Source organism: Nannospalax galili, unplaced genomic scaffold, assembly GCF_000622305.1.
Source record: "Nannospalax galili isolate Female #2095 unplaced genomic scaffold, S.galili_v1.0 scaffold468, whole genome shotgun sequence".
NCBI lineage: Eukaryota > Metazoa > Chordata > Mammalia > Rodentia > Spalacidae > Nannospalax > Nannospalax galili.
Window position 1 is genome coordinate 44,401 of NW_008358097.1, and position 10,206 is coordinate 54,606.

Sequence of the window (10,206 nt, forward strand, 5' to 3'; positions counted from 1 at the left end):
ATCTTTATAAAATGTATCTTGAATTATAATTATTGGGATAAATATCTTGAAAAGAGTGAATTTGGAAAGATAGTCTGAATCATGTTCTAATAGGTCATGTTGCGAACATTAAGCTATAGGGGGTAAAATACTTAATTTTCCTATAGGCATTATACACATGCACAAAATAGGCTGGGGATGTAGGTTTGAAGGCTCGAAGCTCTGGGTTTGTCCATAATAATGTAAAAATAATCCAAATGACACAAAACATTGAAAAGGCAATTTATAATTCTGTGGTTATATCATTATAGTGAGAAATATGGCAAAAATTTATAAGTAAGAGAAGCATATAGTTGTAGAGAATTATTATCCACTCCTAGCACACTCTCTCCTCCTTCTCTCTCTTCATCTTTTCCTTGGCTTCTCCCTCTCCCACTGATAGATGGGGAGACTAATATCATTTCACTCACCAATGATATTTATTCTATTATAATATCCAGATGGAAGAAATGATACCCAAAACACTAGATGCTGAATAAATTAGCTCTAACAAGTTAGATGAGATTATTGGTGAATAATATCACTGGGTGAAGAGCAAACCTTCAATGAGGACAAATATTGTGTTGTGTGAGGAATAATGACATGCAGGAAATATTCTGTGGAGGATACATGATAAATTGAATGGAATTGTAAAATATGAAGCTCTCATAATAAATTAGGTATTCAGCTTTCCCAATTATTTTCTAAAACCAACAGCATGCTTGGTAATTACCTCAGCTAAGTCCTTTCCAACTTTTTGCATAAAAGACAGAATTTAATGCTTGTTCTAGATAAGACAGCAGATTTTTGTGAACGCCAGATTTAAAGGGTGGCACAAATTGTAAATCTCAGAAATGATATCTGCAAAGCAAAACCTGAGTCCACCAGGCAGTTGATGGTGTATGGATTGTCTCATGGGAGGACTATAATGAGTAAATGTTTCTGACAGGTGATTTTCCTTCAGCAGGAATACAGTGTGAGACGGAGGGAAGCGTTTGCCTTTTTGAGTTGTTCAGAGTGATCAGGAGACTCCGAGCTATGGATGGAGTGGACCTACCCTGACAGTGCTGTAAACTGAGAGCTAATTTCCTCCCTGCAGACTCTGCAGGAACTTCATTACTGCATTCTTCATCATGCTGTCACTGAGTTTGTTTGTGGGAAAATATTTCTTCCCCTAGACTTTAAGGTTTGTGGTGTTTAAAAATCGAAATAATTTTCTGAAAGGACACATTTTTCTCATATGTCCTCCAAAGACTTATCAATGATAGGTTTTATAAATCATAAGAAATAACTGCAATTGGAGATGGGAGACATGGCTCAGTGGTTAAGAGCATGGGCTGCACTTGCAGAGGACTTGGGCTTGATAGACAGCACACATAGACCAGCTAACATCCTTTCCAAACTCCAGTTCCAGATATCTGATGTCCTTTTCTCACCTCTGTGGGCATGGTAGGCATGTGGTTCACTTACATACATGTAGGCAAAATACTCATATACATTAAATAAAAAGAAATAAATCGAAAAATTTAAAACAAGAGATAAATACAACTGAAATGATGAGTCAGGATGGTATGAGGTATATATATTAGATAAATGAAATCAGGCTGTGATAGTAAGGGATCCATATAGGAGAGTAAGGGAGGTATCTAAATATGATTAAAATTATTTTCAGAAATTCACAAAAATTTAATAAAAACAAAAATTTGAAGATGTATTTTTCTATAACATTTATTAATCTTTTAAAATTTATGTATTTTTATTAATCACTTACTCCTTAGATAAATAGTTTTCATTCTGTTACTAAAAAGAAACTTCCATCTTTCAGGTAGCCTTACTGCTTTATTCTCATAAGAACAATCCTTTCAGTTTAGCACTGCTATTTCTGCCATATAGTGTGTGGTTAACCACCCAGAAAGCTTAAAATTTATTCTCTCCTCACATATGAAAAAATGGGAGAAGATGCCTTTCAGTTATCCGTATTTTCCCTCAGTATCTTTATTGTTCTGTATGAAAGATTGGTGATGATTCGTTGTTGGTTTTTAATCAAATTTTTACTGGTGTGGGTGTTAGATGACTTTTTATTTATTTTTCGAAATACCATTAAACATAGCTCCATGAGTAAATAAAACATGGTGTGCAGATAAGTAGTTACCGTAAATCTCAACAACGACCATTAGACAATCATACTACAGGATACTAGATCAGAATCATAATTACAAACAGATAAGAACTTTGAACTTCTCCAGTGTGGCTTTCAGGAATCACCTGAAACAAATGTGTGAAAAAGTCTTCCAATACATGGAGATAAGAAATCTTTTTCTGCTGGGGAAAAATGGCCAACAGTCTTATTATGCTGTAACCCCTGTGAATTGCAATACTGATCATAGTGGGAAGATATGGTCGTGAGTGCAATAGTGGCCCAAGGGTTCAGAGGATAACCAGTTACTTTCTAATTAGACTGAATTCCCATACCACTTAAGGGAACACATGTCTGGTTCTGTAAATAAGGCCAAGAAACCATGGTTGGGAGCTCACAGTGGTGAACCTAGTGTTATTACTCTGCTAAAAGGAAAAATTGCTCTCTAAATTTGTGTCTTTCATCCTTTTTTGGTATTTTTGAGACAGTCTTCCTGTATCCCCAAGTGGCCTTGAATTTCCTTTGTATATCACGCTTGCCTTGATCTCACAGAGATCTTCCTGTTTCTGCCTCCTAAATGCTAGGTTTAAAGGTGTGCATCTTTCTACCCAGAGGTTAGTCAAGCTCTTGGATATCATCAGAGAAGTTTCAATGATTAATGCTGAAACCCACAGCTGGACAAGTTACAGAGAATAAGTGCCAGTGGAATATATAGTCAACGAATGGAACAGCCACATCACCCCCACTCTCAAAGCCTTGCTTGTTTGCTTGCACAAGATCAAACTAGTCAGCATTCCAGTATGGAGTGGGAAGAGGTTCACGAACTCTTACCCCTAACTAAGGAGTTATGGATAGTTGACTGCTTCTGGAGAAAAAAGACTCAGATTTTTAGGGCTGAGTCTTCTGATAGGTCAACCATGCTCCAGTGAATGATCCCACATCTAGGAGTATATAGACAGAAAAATAGGAGTCTGTAAGTTTTTTTTTTTAAAGGACATGATAAAGTTGCAGGAATGAGTAGTGGAGCTGGCTGTACTTAAGTACACGAGTTAGGAGTGAAGGTGATCAAAATACACTGCACAGAATCTCAAATAATTAAAAATCTTAAAATAAGTGTATCTTTATATTCAAATGTCCATTAATCTGATTTCATCATTTGTTATTGTATAATTTCTTCAAAATCTCACACTGCATCCTGTATATCTGAAATATGCTATATAATTTTAATGTTTTATATCTGGAATTCAGATGAACACCTCAAATGAAGTTTGGATTTTGCATAATCACTTTTGCCTGAAAGTTCTTACATGTTCTTAAATTAGACTTCTCTGCATTTACCTGGTTATATACCACCCTCTTCATTCCATTTCTAAAATCTTATGAAGCCCCAGAATAAAGACTTACCTGGCAGGATTCAAAATGACATTTTTTGTTTTCCTTCTCAATTCCTCCACTACACATTGTGTGTGAGAGAAACTAAATGACTTTGAATTTATTTAAAGTGTTCATCTTTTTAATGAGGCAAATGCAATTTTCAATAGTTACAATTTACCCCCAAGGGAAAGCAATTGATTGCAGAAGAAATACAATTGTCATGGAGCTGTGCCTGCAATCCTTCATGAAGAATGATTCACCCAGGCTATTAGTGGTGTGGATCATTGACACACAGCACTCATGCTGTGGCTCTTCCTGGAGTGTGTCACTGAAAATCCTTCCTGATGTCCTGACTCGAGACACACCAGACAGTGTCTAGTACACTTGGTCTGTTCTACCTGTTTTATTTCAATCCAAGGAAACACTGACCTGTCTAAACTCTAGGCAAAAGCTTGAAATCACATGTGTTTTCTGGGGGTCAATGAATTCAGACCCAATAATTTTGTCTTCTATCCACACAGTATTCATTATGCCCTTCCTCTGAGCTTAGAAAGCCTTCACTGTGATCTCAAGCATCTTTCAAAATGAAGATGTATCTGAGGTAATACACAGAATTCTACTTTTCCTTATACAATATACCCCAAAATGTGCACATAAGTACAACAGTTATAATTTCAATTACAAAATATAGCTTTGAAATTTTTTGGTATAGTATCATACAAAAAAATGCATCATTAGAATTGGGTCTATCCAAGGCATAAAGAATTCCAACAATGAATTTATAATTTAAATAGAAAATACAAATTAAATTCATATATAACAAATAATGTATCTCAAGAATATATTTTTCAGTCAAATAGAAATATCACCACCCTTAGAATAACTCTATTTTGGTTCCCTGTCTCCCACAACTAACCCACAACTTTCATGAAAGTGTTAAATCATTTCTACGAGTTTTCTGGCACACAGTTTGGGATCTCTTATGTGTAGTATCATATCATCTACAAATAGGGATAACTTGACCTCTTTTCTAATTAGTGCCCATTTAGTTTCATTTTCTTGTATTATTGCCCTAAGACATTTTAAAACACTATATTAAAAAGAGTGGAGATAGTGGACAGCCTTGTCTGGTTCCTAATTTTAATGGAATGCTTCCTGTTTTCTCCATTTAGAATAATGTTAGCTGTGGGTTTGTTGTACATAGCTTTAATTCTTTTGAGGTGAGGTATGTTCCCTCCTGTCCAAGTCCCTCTATGCCTTTTAAAATAAGTTCATGATGGATTTTATCAAAGTTTTTTTCCTGCACCTTTTGAGATGGTCATGTGATTTTTGACTATGAGTCCATTTATATGATTTGTAACATTTATTGACTTCCATGTATTGAACCATCCCTGAATCTCTAGAATAAATCTCACTTGATTGTGGTGGATGATCTTTTTGATGTATGTCTATATGTTGTTTGCATGCATTTTCCTGAAAAATTTTGCATCTATGTTCATTAAGGATATCGGTCTATGGTCTTCTGTCTTGGTTGTTTCATTACCTGGTTTTGGTATTAGAATGATGCTGGTTCATTGAAGGAGTTTGGTAGTTCTCCCTCTGTTTCTATCTTTTTGAATCAGTTAAGTTATAGTCATTATAGGTCTTTAAATGTTTGGTAGAATTCTGCTGTGAATCCATTGGGGCCTGGACTTTTTAAGTTGGGAGGTTTTGGTATGGTTCTGTTTAAGTTGTTGATCTCTTCTTGGTTTAACTGTGGTGGTACCCATGGATTTTGATATTTATCCATTTCTTTCAGGTTTGAAAATTTAATTAATAAGGTATATTTTCCTAAAGTATTCCCCTTTAATGTTCTGGATCTTTTGGGTGTATGTTGTGATGGATCTCCTCTCATCTCAGATTTTGTTCATTTGGATGTGCTCTTTCTTTCTTGTGGTTAACTGTGAAAAGTCTCTGTCATTTTTTTTTAATCTTTTCAAATAACAAACACTTAGATTCATTGATTATTTATATTGTTTTCTTTGTTTATATCTTATTTTCTGCTGTGATATTTGTTATTTCTTCTTGTCTTCTAGGTTTGGGTTTTGTTTGTTCTTGACTTTCCATAATCTTGAGTTTAGATGTGAAGTCACTTATTTGTGCTCTTTCTGATTTATTAATGTAGCTCCTATGATCTATAAACTTCCCTTTTGGACTGCTTTTTAATTGTCCTAGATATTTTGTTGAGTTATCTTTTCCAAATAGTTCCAAGAATACTTTTATTCTTTCTTACTTTCTTCTTTGACCCATTCACCCTTCAGGTGTGCGTTTTTTAATTTCCATGAGATTGTGTAGTTAATAGAGTTTTCTTTCCTGTCGATTTTAAGCTTTATTGTATTGTTTTCTGATACAGTGCATGGAATTGTTCCTTTTTTTGTATTTTTGAGATTTGTTTTGTGACCCAGTATATGATCAATTTTAGAGAATCTTCCATAGATTGTGAATAAAAAATGTGTTCTTTGATGCTTGACTGAAATATTTAGTAGATATCTGTTAGTTCCATTTGATATGTGGTATCATTTAATTCAGATTTTCTCCCTCTTTTTTCTTTGTCCAGTTGACCTGTTTATTGGAGAGAGTGGAGAATTGAAATCCCCTGGTATTACCGAGTTGGGGTTAATTTGTGTCTCAGAGTCCTGCTGTGTTGTTTGTATGAAATTGGGTGCACCAGAGTTTGGTGCATATATATTCATGATTGTAATACCTTTTTGGTCAATTGTTCCTTTGTTCAGAATGAAGTGATTCTTGTTACCTCTTGTCATTACTTTTAGTTTGAAGTCTATTTTGACAGATATTAGAATTGAAACACCTGATTATTTCCTAGTGTCATTTGCTTGGAATATTTTTTCCATCCTTTCATTCTAAGGTAGTGCCTTTCCTTGAAACTGAGATGCTTTTCTTGCAGACAACAAATAGTTGAATTTTGTTTCTTAATCCATTCAACTAGCCTGGGTCTTTTAACCCAGTCTAGTCTAGTTCAGTCTAGTAATTTTTAATAATAAAGTTACTTTTGAAAAGTATGTATTGTTTACTGTCACTTTAATTTCTGGTTGCATTTGCGGTTTAATTTTGTGTTTTCACAATTATGCCTTCATTTATTTTCTTTCTGTTGACTCTTGGGTACAGTCTTTTCTTTCTTCAGTCCTTTGTATTGCTTGAGTATGCTCTCAGGGACTTATTCAGTGGACGTTATTTCTTTCATCCTATTCATGTCATGGAAGATTTTTCTTTTTCCTTGAGATATAATAGTTTTACTTAATATACAGTATTCAGATTTGGCACCGGTGGTCATTTAGAACTGGGAATTCATGGGTCCAGTGTCTTCTGGCTTTCAGTTTGTATTGAAATTCAGCTATAATTCTGATATGTTTTCCTTTATATGTGCCCTGTTGATTTTCTCTTTCAGCTTTCAGTATTCTGTCTTTGTTCTGTACATTTAGTGTTTTTATTATGATATGCCATGGGGAGTTGTTTTCCTGGTCCTATTTGGCATTCTATGTGCTTCTTTTACTTGTGTGGGTATGTCTGTCCTTAATTTGGGGAATTTTTTCTATAATACTGATAAAGATCTTGTCAATAATATTTATTTGGGATTCTCCTTCATCTACATCTATAATATATAAATTTTGTCTTTTCTTGGTGTCCCACACTGTCTGCATATTTCATTCCTCTTTTTTTTTAAATTTTTCATATTTTCTTGAGTGGTCCAATTCTTCCACTTTAGTATCTATTCATGGTATTCTGTTTTCTATTTCCTTCATTCTACTAGTTAGACTTTCTATTGTCATTTCAGATTGGCTTATTGAGTTTTTCACTTCATTTTTCATTTCAGGCTGAGTTCTTCAATATTTCTATATCTTTGTTAGTTCAAACAGAATTGTAATCCTATACTCTTTGAATTCTTTGAGCTGGTTATTTGTGTGTTCTTTAAATTCACTGAATTCTTTGATCATGTTTATGATTGTTCTTTTAAATTCTGTGTCCTGAGTTACCTATAGGGGGGTTCTCATTGTAGAATTGTTCTTCTATGGAACTGGTGGTCTTTGGTGGGGACATATCATTTTGTTTTTTCACATTATTTTTTGTGGTGGTTTGGGCAAATGGATTTCTTTCCTTGTTTGTGATTCTAGTATTTAATTCAAGCTTTCTGTTGTTGGCTTGAAATTTGATTCTGTTTGAATTATTGATGTACTTTGGTTGCTTTTTATTTGGGTATCAAAAGCTAGTTTGTCTAGGCTTTAATTTTATATTGGAGGAACCAAATGGCTCCAGTTTGGACACTCAGGAGCTCTCTGGAAGGGTGAAGCATCCCTAGGTAGTTAGGGACACTTCAGAAACCTCAGGTGGATAGTGCCAATGTCCAAGGAAATGATATAGAGAGTGAATGTGCTGGTCCCTACTAGTAAGGAGTGATGCCTAAAACCTGGAGCAGTGGGGTAGACTGCAGATGGTCCCAAGGCAGGGCAGTGGGCACCTGGTGGTCAAGTCAGGCACTCTTGGGAAGTTTCAGAAGGTCTGTGCACAAGAAGAGGTTATGTGAAGATCACATTCAGGCTCATATTAGCCATCAGGAAAGCCTGGTCCTGGAGCCCAGGGAGGTGTTACAGATGGTGTCGAGGAGGGGGATGGGTCCGGCATGATTTATCAAGCTCACCCCAGTGACCAAGTGAGGCATTCTCCTGTTTATTGTTATGAGTTCTTTATATACTCTATACACTAATGGTCTGTCAGCTGTATAGTTGGAAGAGAGGTTTTTATTAATTCACAGACTGGCTCTTCAGTTGACTAATAGTTTTCCTTTGAAGTACAGAAGGCTTTTAATTTGTTGATTGTTGATATTATTCTGTGGGTAACTAGATTCTGATTCAGAAATTAATTACCAAAGCTAGGATTCTGAAGTGTATTCCTTACACCTTTTTCCTAGAAGTTTTAGATTTTCATATCTAACATTGAGGTCTTTGTGTGCAGGAACTGATTTGTGTGCAGGCTACAAGACAGTTATCAATTTTCATTTGCCTACCTTGTAGTTTTAAAATACCATTTCATTTGTTAGAGGTACTGTCTTTTCTCCAATGTACATTTTTTCCACCATCAAATTCAGTAGCCTTAGTTGCAAGAACTTATTTCTAGGTCCCCAGTATTTTTACACTGATTGATGTGTCTGTTTTCAGGTCAGTGCTATGATGTTTTTCTACTATGGCTCTGTAGTATATCTGGAAATCAGGTATGGTCAAACATTTAGCAGTGTTTTTATTGCTCAGAATTACTTAGGCTGCCTGAGATTTTGTGCATAGATATTTAAATTTTTCAAAAATATATTTTGTTCATTATTTTATGTATATGAGTGTTATACCTGCATGTAACTAAGTGCACCCAGGTCGTGCAATGCCTGTGGAGGACAGAAGAGGCTGTTGTATCCCCTGGAACTGGAGTTAAATGGACAGTTATTAGCTGTCATGTGGGTGCTGCTATTCAAACCCGGGTCTTCTGCAAGAACAGTGTTCTTAACTGCTGAGCTACCTCTCCAGCTCCAGATATTTAGATTTTAAAAAAATGTGAAGAATTTCATTCTGTTGGGGATTGCATTAAATCTATAAATTGCTTTTGGTAGGATTGCCATTTCCATAATATTAATACTACCAACCCATGTGCATGGAAAATCTCTTCAACTTCTTGTGTCTTCCTTTCCTTAGTTTCTTTCTCCAATGTTTTAAAGTCTTTATTGTATAGGAATTTCACTTCCCTGATAAGGTTTATTTTTAGGTATTGGTTTTCTATGCTATTGCAAATGGAGTTATTTCCTTGATTTCTTTCTCTGTCTTTTATCCTTGGTATATGGTAAGTCTACTGATTTGGGTATTTTAATTTTGCAACCTGTCACTTTGCTGAAAGTTTTTAATGAACTCCAGGAGTTTCATGGTTCAGTGTTTGGGATCTTTCATGTATAAAATGATGTCTTTTGCGTATAAGGATACTTTGACTTCTTTCTAGCCCATTTGTATCTCATTTATTTTAGTCTCTTGTCTTAATACTCTAAGACTTCAAGCACTGTATTAAATAGGAGTGATAAAATTTGCATAAAACTCTTTAGGTATTTTCCTTTCACAAGTTGGAAACGTAACTGGGTGGAATCTTGCCCTGAGGGCACCCTTCCCATTTTTTCCAGTGAAGAATAGGAGTCCTCTTCTAAATGTTCTAATTTCTTTAACAATCACAGACTCTCTTTCATCACATGCTTTAGCTGCAACACTAAACTTTCTAATGGTCCTTTTAATGCAACCTATATATTTTTATTTGTTTGTACTCCAATTTTTAAAATATTGTAGACCTTCATAATCATCACCATTAACTATACAACAATTTTAATACTGTGCTACCTTGAAATTTCATCTACCAAAGATTTTAGTGACATTCACCCTTCCATCTCCCCCGCTGTTCTCTACTCCTAGTTTGGGCCCTGCGCCATTCCTAGTCTTGGGGCCCCAGACACCTGGGGAACCAATACTGCTTCCTGATCCTTTTCACCCAGAACAACTTAGTCCCTTTCTTGGGACCCAGGAGCACCGCTTGTGGACCTGGCCCCACCCTCACCTCTCTCTGCTTCCCGGGACTTGCACCACCGGCTAACTCTCCTAACC